The 23,487-nt window shown below is 38.2% G+C and overlaps 1 long non-coding RNA gene across 1 annotated transcript; it reads right to left on the bottom strand.

Annotated features, from left to right (window-relative positions):
• LOC121134768 lies at window positions 1-22,586 on the bottom strand. The gene is made up of 4 exons (XR_005871993.1): window positions 22,427-22,586; window positions 21,107-21,229; window positions 19,548-19,704; window positions 1-422 (listed from the first exon to the last, which is right to left on the bottom strand). It is a non-coding gene; the product is annotated as an uncharacterized LOC121134768 (long non-coding RNA).
• Window positions 22,587-23,487: the final 901 nt, after the last annotated feature.

Raw genomic sequence — 23,487 nt, 5'->3', positions numbered from 1 at the left:
TAAAGGTTCTGTACTTTATCAAGAGTCAAAAAGGAAAGGTACTAGTGGATACCACATCAAAGAATATTTACCAGACATTGCCCTCAGGGCAATTGCTAGAGTAAATGAGCAGTAGGTTATTCTATGGCAAGAAATATAAAGCATGTCTTGTTGAAAAGAATATCATATTATTTCTACAGAAATAGTAAGACAAACACAAATATGTTTAGCCAACATGTTAATACATGAAAACTTGAATGTTGCATGAAAAAATTAATCCTAGGAAACAAGAGTTACAAAAAAAAACAAGTTTTATACTAACACAAGTTAGGTATAGTGAGCACGTCTTCAACGAATTCTTCCCAGCGTTTGGGGAGAAGCATTTCTTCTGTGCTTTAGTCTGAGGTTACCATGAGCAGGTTTGTGACACCTACATCAGAATCCTGAAATAAGGGCGGAAATTTTTAGGAATAAGTAGTGAGAAACTGTAAAACATATAAATGTAATCAAAATATCAATTTCATACAGTTAGTAAGATCTACATATGTTAGAGAGTCTCAAATTCTTACATAAATAGATTTAATATTATTATGAATTCAGTATTCACAAGTTATATAGAGATTATGCAGAGTGGGCCAATTAATCTCCATGTGTTTTACTGTTTTGTCATAATTAATTATTATAACATTTTTACAGAACTAAGAAAAATTAAATGTCATTAAAATTATGCAGAAAGAAAAGAGCAAAACAAGAGCATTATACACCCACTTCCTGTTTTCAAAACTTATTGCACACAAACACACACACACACTCTTATGAATACAAAAAAATGAGATGAATGAATCATTCAAAAGAAAAAATAATCATTAAAAATATCACATCCAGCTTCAGGAAAGACATCAGCCCCTCCATGACCCCAACCCCAGTGAGTCCAGCTTCAGGTGAGATTGGGGCTCCAGCGGGGACTGCCCGCCCATCACCCATCCCCCTTGATCTTCCGGGCGGCTCCTGGCATCCAGAAGACCCGCCCACACAGGAAAGACATCAGCCCTTCCAAGACCCCAACCCCAGCAAGTCCAGCTTCAGGAAAGACATCAGCCCTTCCAAGACCCCAACCCCAGCGAGTCCAGCTTCAGGAAAGACATCAGCCCTTCCAAGACCGCAACCCCAGCAAGCACAGCTTCAGGAGACCTGCACACACAGCAAAGAAGTCAACAATTCCAAGACCCCAACACCAGTGAGACCAGCTTCAGAAAAGACATCAGCCATACCAGGACCCAAACTCCGTGTCAGCATCCCAGCTTCAGCTGCAGGAATGAAGGAGACCAGTGGAGATGGAAAGACCCCACCAGCACCCACTGAAAGAAGAGATGGGAAGAAGACAGAATAAGAGATCACTCAGCAATAGAAACACCAACATGACCCCACCAGAATCGAGGGATCCAACACCAGCAAGACCTGAAAAGCACTACATAGACAAAGAAAAGGCGACAGACCTTAAAAATTATTTAATGAAGATGATGGAGACACTCAAAGAAGAAACGAGGAAATCACTTAAAGAAATACAAACAAAAAATCCATGAAATGGGGGAAAATTTCAAGAAATAAACAAATCTCTCAAAGAATCTAGAGAGCACCAAGAAAGAACAACCAAAAAAATTAAAGAAAAAACTCAAACAGTTGTAGGATTGAAAGCTGAAATAGAAACGATAAAGAAAACACAGAATGAAGGGATGCTGGAAATAGAAAAGCTGGGTAAATGATCAGGAACTACAGATGCAAGTATCACCAATAGAATACAAGAGATAGAAGAGAGAATCTCACGTGTTGAAGACTCATTAGAGGATATAGAGTCGTCAACCAAAGAAAATCTCAAAACCAACAAATCCTTAACACAAAATATCCAGGAAATATGGGACACCATGAAGAAGCCAAACCTGAGAATAATAGGTATAGAAGAAGGTGAAGAAATTCATCTTAAAGGTACAGAAAACATATTCAACAAAATCATAGAAAACTTCCCTAACCTAAAGAAAGATATGCCTATGAAAGTACAAGAATCTTACAGAACACCAAATAGGCTCGACCAGAAAAAGAATTCACCTTGCCATATAATAATCAAAACATCAAACCTACAGAGTAAAGAGAAAATATTAAGAGCAGCTAAAGAAAAAGGCCAAGTAACATACAAAGGCAGACCTATCCGAATTACACTTGACTTCTCAATGGAAACGATGAAAGCCAGAAGATCCTGGACAGATGTGCTACAAATGGTAAGGGAACAAGGATGCCAGCCCAGACTACTATATCCAGCAAAGATCTCAATTACCATAGATGGAGAAAACAAAATATTCCATGACAAAGCCAGATTTAAACAATACGTATCCATGAATCCAGCTCTCAGAAAATGCTAGAAGGAACACCTAGAGCCAAGGAAGATAACTACATTCACAAAGACACTGGCAATATATAATCACACTTTACAAAACACCAAAAGAAAAAGGGATGAGAAACTACACAAAATAACTTCACTAACAATAAATCAAGCACAAACAAGGATCACCAATCAATGGTCATTAATATCCCTCAATGTCAACGGTCTCAACTTGCCTATAACAAGACACAGACTAGCAGAATGGATATGAAGACAGAACCCTTCCTTCTGCTGCATTCAAGAAACACATCTCAACATCAAAGACAGACATTATCTCAGAGTAAAGGGTTGGGAAAAGATCTTCCAATCAAACGGTCCCAAGAAACAAGCGGGTGTAGCAATCCTAATATCTAACAAATTAGATTTCAAATTAAAATCAATCAAAAGAGAGGAAGAAGGACACTTCATATTCATCAAAGGAAAAATACATCAAGACGAAGTCTCAATTTTAAACATCTATGCCCCAAATACAAAGGCACCTACATTTGTGAAAGAAACATTACTAAAGCTCAAAATGAACATAAAATCTCACACACTAATAGTAGGAGACTTCAACACTCCGCTCTCACCGCTAGACAGGACCTCCAGACAGAAACTTAACAAAGAAACAAAAGAACTAATAGAAGTTATGACCCAACTGGGTTTAACAGACATCTATAGAGCATTCCACCCAAATACAAAGGGATATACCTTCTTCTCGGCACCAAATGATACCTTCTCTAAAATTGACCACATAATAGGAAACATAGCAAATCGCCACAGATACAAAAAAATTGGAATAATCCCCTGCATCTTATCAGACCACCATGCATTAACAGTAGAATTCAACAATAACACAAATCGCAGAAACCCTACAAACTCATGGAGATTGAGCAATGCACAATTGCACCATCCCTGGGTAAAGGAATAAATAAAAAAGGAATTAAAGCCTTCTCGACTTCAATGAGAATGAAGACACAACATACACAAACTTATGGGATACTTTGAAAGCAGTGCTGAGAGGAAAGTTTATAGCACTAAGTGCCCACATGAAAAAACTGGAGACCAGTCATACTAGAGGATTAATAGCACAGCTGAATGTTCTAGAACAAAAAGAAGCAAACTCCCCCAGGAGGAGCAGATGCCAGGAAATAATCAAATTGAGGGCTGAAATCAATCAAGTAGAAACCAGAAAAACACTGAGAAGAATCAATGAAACAAAGAGTTGGTTCTTTGAGAAAATCAACAAAATAGATAAACCTCTGTCCAAACTAACCAAAAGATAGAGGGAGAGCATGATAATTAACAAAATCAGGGATGAAAAAGGGGACATAACAACAGACTCTGAGGAAATCCAGAGAATCATCAGGGCATACTTTGAAAATCTGTACTCCACAAAATTTGAAAATTTAAAGGAAATGGACAATTTCCTGGATAGATATCACTTGCCAAAACTAAATCAAGAACAGGTAAACAATCTAAACAGACCTATAACCCCTAATGAAATAGAAGCAGTCATCAAAAGTCTCCCAATCAAAAAAAAGTGCAGGCCCAGATGGCTTCAGTGCAGAATTCTACCAGAAATTCAAAGAAGAGCTAATTCCAATACTTCTCAAAGTATTCCACACAATAGAAGCAGGAGGCTCACTGTCAAACTCTTTCTATGAGGCTACAATTACCTTGATACCCAAGCCACACAAAGACACAACTAAGAAAGAGAACTACAGACCAATTTCCCTCATGAACATTGATGCAAAAATACTCAATAAAATACTCACAAACCGGATTCAAGAACACATCAGAAAAATCATCCACCATGATCAAGTAGGCTTCATCCCAGGAATGCAGGGATGGTTCAACATTAGAAAATCTATCAATGTAATCCACCATATTAACAATCTGCGAAAGAAAAACCACATGATCATCTCACTAGATGCTGAAAAAGCCTTTGACAAAATCCAGCACCCCTTCTATATAAAGGTCCTAGAGAGATCAGGGATAACAGGAACGTACCTGAACATAATAAAAGCAATATACAGTAAACCAACAGCTAACATCAAACTAAATGGAGAGAAACTCAAAGCAATTCCTCTAAAATCAGGAACAAGACAAGGCTGTCCACTCTCTCCATATCTCTTCAATATTGTACTTGAAGTTCTAGCTACAGAAATAAGACAACAAAAGGAGATAAAGGGGATACAAATAGGAAAAGAAGAAGTCAAACTTTCACTATTTGCAGATGATATGATAGTTTACATATGTGACCCAAAAAACTCTGCAAGGTTACTCCTAGAGCTGATAAACACCTTCAGCAATGTGGCAGGATACAAGGTAAACTCAAAAAAATCAGTGGCCCACCGGGCAGTGGTGGTGCATACCTTTAATTCCAGCACTCAGGAGGCATAGGCAGGCGGATCTCTGTGAGTTCGAGGCCAGGCTGGACCGACAGCCTCCAAACCAGTACAAAGAAACCCTGTCTCATAAAAAAATATCAGTGGCCCTATTATATACAGATGATGAAGTGACTGAGAAAGAAATCAGAGAAACATCACCATTTACAATAGCCAAAAACAGCATCAAATATCTGGGGATAATGTTAACCAAGGAAATTAAAGACCTGTTTATCAAGAACTTTGTGTCTTTAAAGAAAGAAATCAAAGAAGATACCAGAAAATGGAAAGATCTCCCATGCTCTTGGATTGGTAGGATCAACATAATAAAAATGGCAATCTTGCCAAAAGCAGTCTACAGATTCAATGTAATCCCTATCAAAATTCCATCACAATTCTTCAAGGAACTGGAAAGAACATTAATCAACATTATATGGAAAAACAAAAGGCCCAGGATGGCTAAAACATCCCTATACAATAAAGGAACTTCAGGAGGCATCACCATACCTGACTTCAAGCTCTATTATAGAGCTATAATCCTGAAAACAGCTTGGTATTGGCACAAAAATAGGCAGGTAGACCAATGGAACCGAATCGAAAGCTCTGATTTTAACCCACACACCTATGAACACTTGATTTTTGACAAAGAAGCTAAAACTGTACAATGGAAAAAAGAAAGCATCTTCAACAAATGGTGCTGGCATAACTGGTATGGATATGCAGAAGACTGCAGATAGATCCATGTTTATCACCTTGTACAAAACTTAAGTCCAAATGGATCAAAGATCTCAACATAAATCCAGCCACACTGAAACTTTTAGAAGAGAAAGTGGGAGATACTCTTCAACGAGTTGGTACAGGAGACCACTCCAGGCACTGAAATCGACAATTAACAAATGGGACCTTCTAAAACTAAAAAGCTTCTATAAGGCAAAGGACACTGTCAAAAAGACAAAAAGGTAGTCCACAGAATGGGAAAAGGTATTCACTAACCCCACATCTGACAGAGGGCTAATCTCCAAAATTTACAAAGAACTCAAGAAACATGTCTCCAAAACACCAAAGGATGGGGTACAGAGCTAAATGGAGAATTCTCAGTAGAGGAGGCTAAAATGGCCAAGAGACACTTAAGAAAGTGCTCCACATCATTAGCCATCAGGGAAATGCAAATCAAAACAACTCTGAGATACCATCTTACTCCTGTCAGCATGGCTAAAATCAAAAACACCGAAGACAATTTATGCTGGAGAGGATGTGGAGAGAGAGGAACACTCCTCCACTGCTGGTGGGAGTGCCGACTCATACAGCCTCTTTGGAAATCAGTATGGAGATTCCTCAGGAAAATGGGAATTAATCTACCACTAGACCCAGCAATTCCACTCTTAGGCATATATCCAAATGAGGCAAGTACATACAACAAGAGCATCTGCTCCACTATGTTCATAGCAGCACTGTTTGTAATAGCCAGAACCTGGAAGCAACCTAGATGCCCCTCAACTGATGAGTGGATAGAAAAAATGTGTTACATTTACGCAATGGAGTATTACTCAGCAGAAAAAAATAATGGAATCTTGAAATTCGCAGGTAAATGGATAGCCCTGGGAGAAACCATCTTGAGTGAGGTAACCCAGTCGCAAAAAGACAAACATGGTATGTACTCTCTCATATATGGATTTTAGACATGGATCAGGATAGTGCCAGTCTGCACTTCCACTGATAGAGAGTCTAGGAAACAGGAAAGAACCTAAAAGATATGTATATATGCATAGTACCCAAGAGGATTGAGACAAGATCCTCTGAATGGATGGGGAACACAGCCAGGGGTGGGGGAGAGCGGGACCTGGGAAGAAGAGAGGGGGTGAAGAGGAAGAGAGTTCTTCATGGGGAAACAGGAAGTTGAGGGGGTGGGGGTAGAATAGGGGGAAGAGGGAATCATAGGCTAGAATACAGATCAGGCACCAGAGCGACCTCGAGTGATCTAAAGGGATAACACCAATTTGCAAGCTAAGCAATAGTGGAGAGATCACTTCGAATGCCCATTCCTGATAATGATCTTGATGTCTATAACTATCCGGGAGCCTTCATCCTGTGACTGATGGAAGCAGAGGCAAGCACACAATTAATCACTGAACTGAACCCAAGGAACCCAGTGACAGAGAGAGAGGAGTGATGAGCAAATTGGCAAAGAATGGGCTGGCAAAACCAGCAGAGACAGCTGATCTGAACAGGGGAGAGCTCTTGGACCCCAGACCGACAGTGGGGAGGCCAGTATGGGACTGATCTGGACCCCCCCAAATGTGAGTCAGCAAGAAGGCCTGGGCAACCTATGGGGCCCTGAGTTGTGGATCAGTGTCTATCCCTGATATACAAACAGTCTTCGTGTGCCTATAGCACAAAGAGGGATGCTCTCTCAGCCTGGACTCTTAGGGGAGTGTCTGGACCATACCTGGAGTAAAATGACAGACTCTAGATATCCCCTATGTGGAAGGATTTGGCAATAGGGTGGGAGGGTTGGGGGGAAGGGGAGTGCCGGAGGAGGGGAGGGAGAGGAAACTGGGATTGACATGCAAAACAAGCTATTTAAAATTAAAATAAAAATGATTAAAAAATATCACATACTAATAACCATTATTCTCCTTTAAAATGCCAAATGATATACGAGGTTAAAACATTTTTTTCAATAATTATCATAAACGGATGGAAGGAGAAGCAGACTGCCAAACTAAACACTAAGCTGAACTCAAGGAACCCAGTGACAGAGAGGGAGCAATGATGAGAAAGGGGTTAATTCTGAGCTGGTTTAACCCCGAGAAACAGCGGATCTGGCAAGGGTTAGCTCTTGACTGATGGGTGGGAATCCAGCATGTGACTGATCAAGAACTCCTGAATGTGGGTGTCAGTGTGGAATCCTAGGTCATGGGACTTGGGTAGTAAGTAGTTCAGTATTTATCCCAGGCAAACAGATGGAATTTGGGTGCCCATTCATCGATGAGAGATGCACTCTAAGCCTGGACTCTTGGGGGAGGGTCTAGGCCCTGCACTGGATGAAATGACAGACTATGTACACCCCCATGGAGGGCCCCTCCCTCCCTGGGGAAATGAGTGGATGTTGGGGGGTTTTTGGTAGGGGGTGGGAGGAGGGGCAGGAATGGAAGATGGACCTGGGATTGACATTTGAGGCAACTTTGATTCTAACTTAAATTTAAATTCAAAACTGAAAATTAATAAAAAAGAATGTACCTGAATTACAAAGAAAACACTGCACACTATTCCCACATTTAGAAGGAAGAGGCTAATCTTCCTATTGTTTGCTATCTCATCAGATATAAAATACAAACATTGACTCTGCTTGTTTTCTGTGGCCTTGGTTTTGTTGGGCCAACAGAGCTTTTCCTTCCTGGCATCACCAAAGTCATCACCATTCAGTGCAACAGCATAAGAACATGTCAACAGCAACATGGACAGGAACTACCTTACTTGCAATTCAAATGACAATAAATTCACTTCAGGCGATATGGATGAATGTCAGTTCACAAGCCCATATTTCGGGTTTGAAGACTTCTACTTAATATCCTTTATTCTTTTTTTAATTACATTAATTTTAAATAGCTTGCTTCACATGTCAATCCCAGTTCACTTTCAATCCCTTCCTCCTGCACCTCCCCACCATCCCCCAGAGCCTCCCACTCTATCGCCACTTCCTTCCACTTAGGGGATATCCATACTATCTAAAACCACTGGGAGGTAAAAAAAATTTTCATAAATGAATAATACATTAAAAATTTATTATTCTCTTATCCAGGGCATATTCTTTAATTTTGTATTATGTATTTAACAGTGCATTTTCTCTCTCTCTATCTCTCTCTCTCTTTCTCTGTGTGTATGTGAGAGAGAGAATGAAAGAGAGAGAGAGAATGAGAGAGAGAGATCATAAATTGACAAGTGAAAAAGGAGGGTTAAATGAGAGGAATTGGAAAGAGGGGAATCGATAAAATTATAAAATAAATTAAAAAATTAAACATTTTGTTCATTTGCATCCCCAATATTAAGGAAGAAAAGTAAGCAGCATGTCTTATGAAGGGAACGGAAGTTTCAAATATTACTTGAGAGAAATTGTGAGTTCAAAATTATCATATACTTATCATTTAACTCATATTACAAATACAAAAGATATACTAGGTGAAAGCTTTCTCAAAAGTTCTAGGAGAAATGGATACCAGATGAAAATTGGAAGAGAGAAGTAGATCAGGACAAGAGATACCATAATAGAGGGATCCATATTAGGTTTGAAGAGAAATCTGGAACTAGGGAAACATCAAGATTTCTACAAGGTCAACCTCAATTAACAATTTAAGTAATAGTGGAGAGGCTACATTAAATGCCATTCTCTGATAATGAGATTGACGACTACCTAATATGCCATCCTAGAGCCTTCATCCAGTATCTGAGGGAAGCAGAAGAAGACATGAACAGCTAAATATCTGAGCTGAAGTCCTGGAATCCACTTGCAGATACAGAGGAGTGATGAGCAAAGGGGTCAAGATCAGGCTGGAGAAACCCATAGAAACGGCTGACCAGAAAAGGGAGTAGCTTAAAGAACCCAGACTGATAGCTGGTAAACTAGCAAAAGACTTATCCAGATCCCCTGAATGTGGATTTCAGTTTGGAGGTCTGAGCAATCTATGGGGCCTCTGGTAGTGGATCACTATTTACCCAAAGTACACAACTGAACTATATGGTCCCACTCTAAAAAGAGAGATAGTCTCTCAGCCTAGACACATGGGGGAGGGTCTAGGCCATGCTGCAAATGGTTTGACAGACTTTGAAGATCCATTATGGAAGGCCTCACCTTTCCTGGGGAGGAGAAAGAGGATGGTATAGGGGGCTTGTGGGGAGAAGGTAGTGGAGGTAGAGGTAACAGGGACTGATATGTAAATCAAATTTGTTTCTAATTTAAATAAAGAAGAAAAAAATTCTAGAACAACTGGATACTACTATTGACTTATCATTCACATAACAATCATAGTTGACTATTTTATTTGTATATTTGTATGTCTTTTCTTTTTCTCTCTGTATATTGTGTCAATGTTGGCTCTTTCATGCAAGTAGATCAAAGTGTTCGTAACAAAAAACTGCCTGCATTACAGTAATAAATTATGTCTCAAGATACAGTTTACCAATATACCCAGTGACAATGGAGAGTCCTAAAATGACATGATGTTATATAAATGAGTTAATATGTGTTTTAGAAACCCTGTCATTATCTCTCAGTCTCTCTTACACACTCTCTCTCTGTCTATGTGTGTGTGACTGTGTATTCTTTTGTGTGTGTATGCAAAAGCAGTTTTAACGTGGGGTTAGCACACACAACTTCATGGAGGAGACAGCCAGAGGACAAATCCTTCTATTGATTCTTTGGGATCTTAACTGCTTAAAAATATTTTATACAATGTAAACACATATTTACATACATATTGTGTGTTTGTATAGAACCATTCTACATGCATTAACCTAAAATCACTACACAACCCTAATATCGATACTGTGCTAAAACTGATGACTCTCTTCTTTGTGTATAGGTATCTGTGCATGTATATGATCTCTGTCACTGTCTCTGTCTCTCTCTCTGTCTCTGTCTCTCTGAGAGAGAGAGAGAGAGTGTGTGTGTGTGTGTGTGTGTGTGTGTGTGTGTGTATGTTTGTGTCAATCACAGCTCCCTCTCCTTCCCCTCTTATATCCACTCTGATCCCCAGGGAGGATGAGGCGCTCCATGGTGGATATGCAGTGACTGTCTTTTCATCCATGGCAGGGAAGAAAAGAACAATCATATCAAGGACAAAATCCTGGTCCTTCCCAAGCAAAACTACAATTGTGGAGTATTCAACTTCAATTTGCTTGGTCTCTCACACAAGTTGTCATCAGATTGCCTTTGCCCAGCAGTTGCTATGGATTTTATATAGGTGCACAGATAGAGCCTTCTAAGTTCATAATCTATATCCTGTATCCTCAAAGCTGTGTATAAAGCCATTTTCATTCTTGTCAGACTTGCATAAAACAAGTCGGGGCAAAGTAGTTACATGCCTTACATGATAGTTCTGTGAAACACAGATATTTGGGGAAATCTCAAAGGAAAAGTAGAATTATCAGGCCATTATCTTTCCTTTTTCCTTAACCAAATAGTCAAATAACTTCATAATATAATAAAACGACCAGTGACAAAAAGTCTAAAATATAAGTTAAAATAAATCCTTTCCTCCCCCCACAAAAAGTCTCAAATACCTTACTATTATAACTTAAAGACTGACAGAACTACATAAATATTACTTTATAAACAGTTCTGCAAGTCAGGTCTATGAGAAATCAGGAAGTAAACTGAAGAAAAACAGAAACACAAAGAATGATAAAAAACAATGAAATTATTATTTTATATTTACCCCAATTAAATACATATGAATGTATTTACTGAAATTAACATGCTTGGAAAGGTGATACACCCACCAGGAGATTATATGTAATCTCAAAATACCTACAGATATAGGCAGAAGAAACCACTTTTGAGTTTTTTTCAAGTGGAGTCCAAGAGAGTCACAAGGGAGTACAGTATATTACTGTTGGACCTGGTTGATTTCAAGAAGTGACATGTAAATACTCACAGCAGATGTACTGCCCAGCCTAGTTATGTATCATTAAAGATAAACTATTGGCTAGGCACTACCCTTGATGAAATGACAGACTCTGGAGATCCTCCATGGAGGGCTTCACCCTCCTTGAGGATCAGAATGGAGATTGGGTGGGGGACTGGGGGCCTGGTGGGGGACAGCGGGGTGGAGGGGAAGGAGAGGGAGCTGTGATTGACATGTGAAACAAGATTATTTCTAACTTTGAAAAAAGGAAGAATAAATATATAAAACAGTGGCTCTTATAGCTTGTACTCAACTAATACCTACCTGCTGGTATCCAAGACTTGCCAAACAAGAAAATCATCATGCCCCATAAAGTAAAAAAGTAAAAGTCATTTGAGTGATGACCCCATATAACTTGGATGAAATTGACATTATATTCATAAATCATTATGATCCCTAACTGTATTTCAAATTCTTTCCTTATAGCCAAAGAGTATTATTTACCCAGTAATACTAATGGGATTCAGCAGATTCTGTTTATATGTGATTGTGTGTTTATGTGCGTGTGTTTATGTTTGCTGTATAAAATCAATAATGATAATGAAGAGGTTCTGAATACGAAAGAGGATTACACAGAAACATTTGTAGGGACAGAGATGTCTAAATTATGTAAATACACTAGTCTTCTATGAAGTAGTTAAGAAAGGGCAAAAGAAACCATTGTTTCAGTAGAAGAGTAGGATGAGATGAAGAATTGGGATTAAATGAACAAAAATCATTGTGAAAAATGTATGAAATTATATTTATTAATAAAGATAAATTCAAAATAAGAAAAGACTCAGCAGATCAGGTTAGGTATGAAGATGGAATTTCATGAAATTAAATGGAAGGTGATATCCATAATCATAAAGGTGGTGTGCTTTCCCATTAGTTACAAAGAAATAGATACAAGTAGATGCCACTTCACAGAACATTTACTGGACACTGTGCTCAGGGATATTAGTGAAGAAAATGAACAGCAACACTTTCTGTGGCAAGTAATATAAACTGCATATAGGTAGAGAGAGCATCATATGATTTCTACAGAAATAGGAAGATGTGTACAAATGTATGGAGTTAAACTATGGTGAACAAAAATGTGAATACGCAACCATAAAACGTTCATCGAGTTTTACACACATGAAACTAATAGTGAATATATAAAAGGAAGGAAGGCCTTAAAATTGCTGCACCACAAGCCAGGTGTGTTGCCTGTGTCTGCAGTGAGTGAAAGCTTCTCAGGAGAAGGCATACAAGGATGTCCTCAATGCCTGAATCTGAAACCATCATGAGAAGGATGATGACATCATGTATAAAAAACATAGAAAAAAAAGTTTGTTCTTAGCCTCTATGCCAAATTATAAGCTCATGGAAACAAACAACAAAATGAAATACTGTTTTATCCTCCTTTGTAGTTTTAGCACTTCATATAGACTAGTGGAAGAGAGCCCATTAAAAATCAAGCAGTGTTCTCAGCATTTGTAATAGATTATCTCATTGAATCCTCAGAACAGCCCTGTAAACCCTGCTGACATTTCCATTGAACACTCTGGGACAGTAAAGATTATGTCGTTGTACTGGTTAGATTCATGCCAACTTGACAACAAACTAGAGTCATTGGAGATGAGGAAACCTCAACTGAGAAAATACCTCCATAAGATCAGACTGATTAATGGGTGAGGGCCCATCCCGTTGTGAATGGTGCTATCCCTGGGCAAGTAGTCCTGCGTTCTATAAGAAAGCAGGCTAAGCAAGCCATGAGATAAACCAGTACACAGAACCCCTCCATAGTCTCTGCCACACTTCTGCCTTCAGGTTCCTGCCCTGTGGGGGTTCCTTTCCTCTCCCAAAAATGATGTTCTAGGTGAAGAAGGAGTAAGGCAAATTAAAAAAAAAACATCAGGATGGCTAAAATCAAAAACGCCAACGAAAATTTATGCTGGAGAGGATGTGGTGAAAGGGGAACATTCCTCCATTGCAGGTGGGAGTGCCAACTTGTTCAGCCACTTTGGAAATCAGTATGGAGATTCCTCAGAAAAATGGGAATAAACCTACCACAAGACCCAGCAACTCCACTCTTAGGCATATATCCAAATGATGCCCATTCATACAACAAAGATGCCTGTTCCACTATGTTCATAGCAGCATTATTTGTAATAGCCAGAACTTGGAAGCAACCTAGATGCCCCTCACCCGAAGAGTGGATAGAGAAAATGTGGTACATTTACACAATGGAGTACTATTCAGCAGAAAAACACAATGGAATCCTGAGATTTGCAGGCAAATATATGACACTAGAAGAAACCATCATGAGTGAGGTAACCCAGTCACAAAAAGAGAAACATGGCATGTACTCTCTCATATATGGATTTTAGACATAGATCTGGGGAGTGCCAGCCTACAATCCCATGGCCAGAGAGTCTGGGAAACAGAAACTTCATTTAGTGGCTGATCAAAGAAGAGGCAGACTCCCTCGGGTAAGTACTGAGATGAACTCAAGAAAGCCAGTAACAGGGAAGGAGGACTGATGACCAAAGGGATTAAGACTGACCTGGATTAACCCCCAGAAACAGCTGACCAGACAAAGGTTAACTCTTGAATCCCAGGCATCAGCCTGGGAATCCAGCATGGGACTGATCAAGAACCCCTGAAAGTGAGTGTCAGTGAGGAGGTCTAGATAATCTATTGAGCCTTGGGCAGCAGATCAGTACCCATCCCGAGTATACACACGGACTTTGGACTCCCATCCAACAATGTGAGGGGCACTCTCACCCTGAACTCTTGGGGAAGGGTCTAGGCCCTGCCCTATATAAAATGACAGACTATGGACACCCCCCATGGAGGGCCTCACCCTCCCTGGGGAAATGAGGGGATAATGGGGGGGTTGGGGGATGGACAAGGTAGGAGGGGAGGGAAAGGGAGAGGGACCTGGAACTGACTTGTGAAGCAACCTTGTTTCTTATCTAAATTAAAAAAAAGAGTGATTACAATACGACATATAAATATATATATATATATATATACATGCTGTAAATCATTTTCTTATGAGTAGTAAAATCAAACTGAGGATTAATAAATACCAAAGGAGATACAATAATAGAGGGATCCATAATAGATTTGAAGAGCGATCTGACACTATGGAAATATCTAGAGATCTACAAGGATGACCACAGCTAACAATCTAATCAATAATGGAGAGGCTAACTTAAATGTCATTTTATGATAATTAGATTGACTACTACCTTATAAGCCATTCCAGAGCCTTATTCCAATATATGAGGGAAGCAGAAGAAGACATGCACAGCTAAATATCTGAGCTGAAGTCCTGGAATCCACTTGCAGATATGGAGGAGTGATGACCAAAGGGGTCAAGATCAGGCAGGAGAAACCCACAGAAACAGCTGACCTGAAAAGGGAGTAGTTCAAAGACACCAGACTGATAGCTGGTTAACTAGCAAAAGACTGTTCCAGATCCCCTGAATATGGATATCAGATTGGAAGTCTGAGCAATATATGGGGCCTCTGGTAGTGGGTCAGTATTTACCCAAAGTACACAAATGAACCTTAGGATACCACTCCAAATTGAGGGATAGTCTCTCAGCCTAGAAACATGGGGGAGGGTCAAGGCCCTGCTGTAAATGCTTTGCCGGACTTTGAAGAACCACCATGGAAGGCCTGACCCTCTTTGGGGAGCAGAAAGAGTATGGGATAGGGTGCCAGTGGGGAGAAGGGAGTGAAGGGAGGGGTACCTGGGACTGATATGTAAAACAAGTTTGTTTCTAATTTAAATAAAAAAGAAGAAAAAAATCTGTATTACTCATCATCCCACTAATGAAAACTTATTTCATAGTCAAGGCTGGGGAGAGTAGTGAAGGTTCAACTACTCTGTATCTCCATCCATTTCATTTTCTGACTATGCAGGAAATTTTCCCTTGTGGAAAGTAGATAATATATTTTGGGGAAGTCCTGTGCATTTGTCAATAAAGCACTGTCTGGCCAATAGTGAATCTAGATAGGAGGGACTAGTAGTCCAGAAGGACTCTGGGTAAGGAGAAACACAAGAGAGTCAAGATGTAACCACCACGGGGTAGGAAGCCCGGAACTACTCTCTGGAAAGAGACATACTTAGATTAACACTTATGGGGTAATTACTTAAGTCAGAGCTAGCCAGTAAGAAACAAGCAAGGCCAACAGCTTCATAATTATTATAGCCTCCTGTGTGATTATTTGGGACTGATGCGGCTCTAGAACCAGGCTGGCAGGAAGGCTCCTCCCAAAGAAAAAAGCCTCTCTTTACAGAATGGTATCAGAGTGGGATTGAATTTCCACGTAGAATGACAAAAGCTATAAAGGAATTTTAGAAACAGAAGAATGGAGAGAAGCACAGATTTTTGATAGCAGCATTTTTCTCAGGTGTTTTGTTTGTGACAAGCCGAGATTCACGTGGCTCGCTTACCGGAGTCTTCCTATCTCGACATAAAAAAAAAAACAGCAAGGTTGTTTTAAGAGACTCTGCTAATGATTAAAAGGTGTGTACGTACAGCTGGAAGTGGCAGCTTTTGCTGGATGTCAGCAGTGACTGAGGCAGTAAGCTGGAATCACACTTACGCCCGCCATCTTGGAAACAGCAGTTTAAACAGCCGCAGTTTTAACAGATAACACATGTGGCCAGAAAAACATAAAGATTTACAGTAAAGGATTACAGTAAAAGACTAGGATGAAGAAAAACCTCTAAAAGTTTACAGTGTGTTTAAAAATATGAGTAAGATTGACAGAGAAAATAAAGAAGCCGGTTGTGGTGGCGCACACCGGTAGGAATTGCTCCAGAGGCAGAGGCAGTCAGATTTCCAAAGAGAAACCCTGTCTCAGAGAAAAATAAATAAAAGTGAAAGAAATAGAGTAATAATAATAATAGATAAATAAATAAGCCACGTAAAGATGGAAAATACACAGAGAGTATGGATACTGTATGCTATTGTGTTTTTCAGTTTTTTGGTTGCTCAGGAAGGAACTGCTACTAAAGTAGTCTTGATTATAAATGCTGCTAAATTAATCCAACTTCTATCTTTTGAAAATGCCTTGACTTCAAAATTTAAGTATAAGGATATGTTACTTGGAAAAGGAGATTTTGCTTATGTTTCTACAGAAAATGAAAAGCTGAGGATTCCTTCCAGGCTTCTGTGGATGACGAACCAAGACCCCCGGAAGCAGTGGAGCAGGTGTTCCAACAATTGAAACAGCTAAGATGATGGAGCTTTACAGACCCTGAAAATAAGGACTTATACAGGCTTCTGTGTTTTGTCATGATCCCCATGGTATGAACAGTGCCCCCTTCCAGCACGAAGCAGTTTGGAATGAGCGACGTCCTAATTCCAATCTTGTTTATAAATCTTTGTTTTCACTTAAATGGGGTTGTTTATAATTGGCTAGTAATCACAGCCAATCTTTTTAATGGTAAAAAAGGGGAATTATGGTATGGGTATTGTTTTTCATTTATTGATACAAATTCAGGGTCAATTTTGTGATGTGTATATTTCTCCTCTTGATTAAGTATTGTGCTTATACTGATCTTTTAAAACATTATGCGTAATTAAATACAGACTATAGATAGTTACTTATAATAGTCAGAACTTATAGTTAGGTTAGTTTGGTTTTCTAGATATACAGAAATATATTTGAGATAGATAAACTGTCTTCAAACCTCTCAAAGACCTTCAGAAAATGCCATTTAAAATGGTTTAGGTTTTTCTTGACAATGAGAAATGTCTGCTCCTGGCAGCACCAATTATGTCTGAGAGGAACATGGGCATCGAAGAAAGTTGTTAGGGAGTTTGCTTTCAACATGCCAAGATTAGCCATTTGGCAAGGAACTGCTCTTGCCTGAACTGTTTGTTGTTGTATAATCTGGACATGAAGGACCCACAGGAAAGTGTCTACTAAACTCAGTCTTACAGGGTTCCTGCTTCATGGAAGAGTCTACAGGACTTTCTGCAGGACACAGAAAAATGACTGACAGACTGCTGATGCAGATGGAGAGTTTGAAATTTCCTGCTTGGCTGAGAAATCTTCTGGATACATTGTGGCCTATGGGCTGAAGATGGATGCCCCAACGTTACAGTGGAACTTCGGGTGACTGTCCAGGCAGTAAGATGTCTCTATCAATCCTAGTGTTTATATATTATCCTTCTGTGGTCTTTGATGGAGTTGAAGACAGATAGTTATAATTATAGTTTTCCTTAGTTATGATAAAAGATAAGCTACATATAGGACTTTGGACTCACAAGAATGACATAGATGATATTTTCTTTAAATCTTGCTAAAATATTGTAAATATGTTCTTATTTGATAACTGTTCTGTTATATATAATTTGACTGTGTTAAAGTTAAGACTTTCTTTTTGTTTAAACAGAAAAGAGGAGATGTTGGGGAAGTCCTGTGCATTCGAGGTGGTATCTCCACTATTGCTTAGCTTGCCAATTGGTGAAAAAAAACAATGGAATCTTGAAGTTCGCAGGTAAATAGATACCACTGGAAGAAACCATCCTGAGTGAGGTAACCCAGTCGCAAAAAGACAAACATGGTATGTACTCACTCATATATGGATTTTAGACATGGATCAGGATAGTGCCAGTCTGCACTTCCACTGATAGAGAGTCTGGGAAACAGGAAAGAACCTAAAACATAAGCATATATGCATAGTACCCAAGAGAAGAGGATTGAGACAAGATCCTCTGAATGGATGGGGAACAGGGCGAGGGGTGGGGGGCAGTGGGATTTGTGAAGAAGAGAGGGGAAGAAGATGAGGAGAGAGTAGGTCATGGGGGAACAGGAAGTTTGAATGGGTGGGGGTAGAATAGGGGGAAGAGGGAATCATAGGTTAGAAGACAGATCAGGCATCAGAGTGACCTCTACTGATCTAAAGGGATGACTACCATAAAATCTTAAGGCATCCACTGCTGGTAAAATTACTACAGAGCGTATGTGAAATTTATGATTTTCCTAAACTTCCCCAAGCATCATCATTTCCTAAAACTGAACCCTTTCTTGGTTATCAGAGTCATTGCATTTCAAAACCAAATATGAATTGCTTGTGATAACTTAAGTCAATGGAGTACACGTATATAATGTTAAGGGGAAAATTATGACAAACACTGTCAATCTGGCCAGCTATCCACAGACAGTGAGATAACAGGTATTCGAATAGAACCTACTGACAAAATTTTTAAGACAGTAAAATTTCTATATGCATTTAAAATATGTATCTATTTACCCACAGATGAGTGTAGCACTCACACCAACAAAGTAGCTTCATTTTCCAGAAGATGGATACCATAACAATAATCTTCTGGTCAAAATACAACTGGCATTGCTATGACCAATCAAATTTAAAAAATAGAAAAACTCACTCAACACTGCACACTTGGGTAATATTGTGGAAGATTTGGAAGAAAGACCATAAGATGCAGAGGAATATTTTTCCTGCAGTGAGAAAGTATCCTCTATGTATGACTATAAATATTCAATGTTTATATATGAAAATAAGATACATAAAGTTTAATAAAATATATAAAGACTCTTGAACTGGAAATGGCAAAGTAGACAGGAGAATACTCACAGGATCTAACGGCTAGTTGAAGAGCTACCTGCAATGATAGATGCTAAAATATGACGAGGTAGACATCTGAAGGATGAACGCTTTCATGGCACAGATGACAAAAAGGATAGAGCGCTAAACACATGCACACACGGTCTATATGAGGAATATTCAGCAGTTTTTTAATTATACATAATTACATATATCCCAAAACATTGTGGAAGTTTTTCTTAAGCTCTAAAAATCTCAGTGTTTAATAAACTTTGACAATCATTTCCACAGACACCTGAAATTATAACTACATGACTCCATTATGTTACATCTATATGGGTGCAAGAGGCTGCTCTGTACTATTGGTATAAACTGTATCCTATTTCCATTTTTGATCTCCATACCTATAAAAATACTACCTGAAATTTGCATGTATTTTCTCTATTCTAATACACCTGCTATATGGGAAGCCATTGACAAATTGTCAGGTTCACATTGCATTTTCCTACATCTCTTACCTTAACACAAGTATCTCTCAGAGCTGAATCTCTTCATGAGACACATATGTCTGTAAAAACAGAAGGACCCATGTTTCCTTTGCAGTGAGTTGCTGATGCTTCTGTCATTGATGTGGAATTCCCAGGTAGAAAACAGTCACAGAGGTATCAAGCATACCTGCCATCAAGGAGAAAAATTCTGTAATCCTGGGATTTCTCAAATCGTTGCAATTTTCCAGGTGGCCTAACCTTCTTGGTATACCTCACCTTCTCTGTTTTCCATGTCCCTTAAAGGAAACTTTGTCATCTCTTCCAAAGACAAAAGAAAGGACAAAAAAGTGACTCTGTAACATAAAGTTAATTTCCACACTTTATGTTCAATTACACTTCACTTTCCTGATATCAAAAACAAAATCATCGTTCATCCCAAAAAAAACCTGCAATTTTTGTGAATTCATATTTATTGACACAATGTACAAATAGATAGGAAACAGTGAGAACTTGAAATTTCAGAACATAGGAAAAGCTTGTTGTCATGAAATCAGTTGGATATTGTTAAAGATTAGTAAAATGAAAAAAGGTGCTCTAAATGAAAAATTAAATATATCTTTGTATATGGCCATGGATGTATGAAGGTTCTGCTTTATTTGCACAAAGGTTTGGAGCCAAGAACAATACTAGGTCATTTCCTCCATCCAGATCCTCGTTGTTTTCTTTGACACAGAATCAGTCATTGCTCTTAGAGCTCAGCAGCTTGTTACAATGGTAGGCCAATTCTGAGACAACAGTGTGTTTTTGTGTGTGTAAGACACCCCCGATTTTTGTCATCATTTCCACAGTATATTATAGATGTAAGAACAACAGAAAAATTGAGAGAGATATGTTTACATGTTAGTATATATGTATTTGGATGTGAATGTGTTTAACAATAATGATTAATGAGGGGCTGACGAATTTGAAAGTGGACTGATGAGTGCACAATAATATGAGAGATGGTTATGTACATATTATGTAAATGACCATCTCTTGTATTGAAATCTCATATTTCTATAATAAAGAAAAAATTTTGAAAAGGGAGTTAAAAAGTACAGTTTTGCCAGAGTGGGAGAATAAGAGAATTGGGATTAAAATTACTAAAATTTATATGAATGTATGAAAACACATGCATTAACAAAGATTAATTCAATAAGAATTAAAAGAGACTCAAGAAATCAGGCCATACAAAGAACTTGAATCTTATCAACTTAAAAGAAATAAATACCCAGGATACTAAAGGTTCTGTACTTTCCCAGGAGACAAAAAGAAAAGATACAAATGGATGCGACTTCAATGACAATTTACAGGACATTCACCTCATGGCAAATACTGCAGTAAATAAGCAGTAGATTTTTCTGTGGCAGGAAACATAAGCCATGTCTAGTTGGAAACAATTTTCATATGATTTCTACAGAAATAGGAAGACATACACAAATATGGTGAGCAGACAAGTTAACACATGAAAATGTAAATGTATAATGGAATGTTGTGTGAAAGGAATTAGTAATATAATATGAACTTTAAAAAAACAAGATCTACAATACCACAGGTTAGGAATGGTGAGCATTTCTTCGATGATGCATTCCCAGATGTTGGGGAGAAGCATTTCTTCCGTGCTTTATCCTAAGATTACACATGAGCAGGCTTGTGAGACCTTATATCAGGATCTTGAAATAAGAGAGGAAATTTTTAGTAATAAATAGTGAGAAATTGTAAAATATATAAATGTAAACAAAATATCAATTTCATATAGATAGCAAGATCTACATATGTTAGAGAGAGTCCCAAGTTCCTAGATAAGTAGTTTTAATATTATACTAAATGCAGTATACACAAATATGTAGAGATTATGTAGAGTGGGCCAATAGATCTCCACAAGTTTTATTCTTTCGTCATAGTGAATTATTATAACATTTATACTGAACCAAGAGAATTCCAATATCAATGAAAGTGTGCTGGAAAAGAAAAGTACACCACAGTAATTCACTTTAAACAGTCTTGGAGAACAAAACTAACTTATAACTCCCATTAAATAGTCTTCTGTATATGACCTTAAGTTCAATTTAAAGAAAGAAACTCAAAATAATTTTAAATATATGAAATGACAGACTATGGACACCCCCATGGAGAGCCTCGCCCTCCCTGGGGAAAAGAGTGGATAATGGGAGGGTTGGGGGGAGGGCACGGGAGGAGGGGAGGGAAAGGGAGAGGGACCTGGAACTGACTTGTGAAGCAACCTTGTTTCTTATCTAAATTTAAACTGAAAAAAAATGTAAAACTAAATTTTAAGGGAATATAATTTTCAAAAATATCTATAATTTATGCAGATATACTTGCACAACATGATATCTCAAAAGACAATTAGTATTCTTTCTCTTAGAAGGTACACAACCTCACCAGAATCAAGGGTTTGTTAGCCTCATTATATGGTAAAGATGCCAGGGAATCAAGACTTGCTAGACTTCTGCTGCCCTTGTCTCCATAACCTGGCCTTATGTGAAAACTATTGGGGGAACCTTTGTAGGTCAGAAGATGCGGTCCTCCCCTTATCTACAGAAAAGGAATAACTCCTAGAGATTCATATTAAAAGGGTGATTAATTCTAGGAATTTTACTCAGCAAGTGGTAACGCCCTAACTGACATGTACAAATAAGATGAACAGTAGACAATTGAACCTAAGCCTACAACATGACTTTAAAAGACATGACCTGGTGTAAGTGAAGCACTAATTAATCAAGGAATAAACTTATCTCTAATATCTTCAGCAAATTCCAGAATATAATTAGATATTAAGTTCAATCTAAATATTTATATGAGTAATCCACAATACAAATGAAATGTGGAATCAGTTGGTTTTATAATACCATAAGGTCAAGGAAGACGTCTGCTCCAATGTCAGTTTCTCAAGATGCAGAAAGGAAGCATGGTTGTAGTTTTTGAATGCAACTTCATTAAACAGCACTGACAGACTCTGTAACAGAAATAAATGATATAAATTAATGAACATCATAGGGATAAATATCAGTTTTCTTAAAGCTATAAACATGTACTTAAGATTACTAATAACTTGAACTTATAGTTTTAATGACACAATTTGTTGACTTAAATAGAAAATAACCAAAAATTATAACTATAAAAAGTCAATAATACTCAAAGCTCTTCAGAGATTGAGGATAACTTCTGAAAACAAAGGCCTTGAAAAAAATTAACAATCCTTTCTCCATAAATCCATAAAATTCCAGTACCTTCGAAAATATGAGTGAAGTATCATGTGGTCCTCCACTAGATTTGCAGAGACTTTTGTTAGCTTGAACTGTGCCAAGCAAGTCTGGTACATAGAGTTATAACTTGAGGGATTCATGAGTGCCATTCTGCTATCGTGTTCAACAAATATTAATTGATTCGAATATCTACTACCTCTGCCCCATTTGAGACAATAATTCTCATTAAATTTCACAAAATAATCTTACTTTGCTTGAAACCAATATGTATGTTTCTGTCAATGATCATCATGGACTTGGATACTAAAGACACAACTATCCATGAATGTTTACTTCTGTATTCTAGGAAGAAACTCTGGTGCTCATAATTAAAATTGTGTTTCTGCCTAAACCAACTTCCCACCCAGGCATATTCTGACCTTAAAAGAAAAAGTAACCCATTGAATATATTTCAAGGTCTATATGATTGAACAATGAATGTAATTCAAAGACCTAAAGACTGACCATTGTATAAAATTAAAATATCATAAACGGGAATACACTATAAATCTATGTAACTCTTCTACCATATCTGAGTGCCACTTCAATATTCAATTTATTTTTCTGAAGTATTAAAAATCAGGAAAGTGTCGATGTTGTGCTACTGTGAGCCACTAAGATGTAAGGGAACATGAGCAGCACATAGGAATCTCTGCTACATTCTA

This window comes from Mesocricetus auratus, unplaced genomic scaffold, assembly GCF_017639785.1.
Source record: "Mesocricetus auratus isolate SY011 unplaced genomic scaffold, BCM_Maur_2.0 Super-Scaffold_100030, whole genome shotgun sequence".
In the NCBI taxonomy this organism is placed as follows: domain Eukaryota; kingdom Metazoa; phylum Chordata; class Mammalia; order Rodentia; family Cricetidae; genus Mesocricetus; species Mesocricetus auratus.
This window is presented reverse-complemented; position numbering and strand designations above follow the sequence as displayed.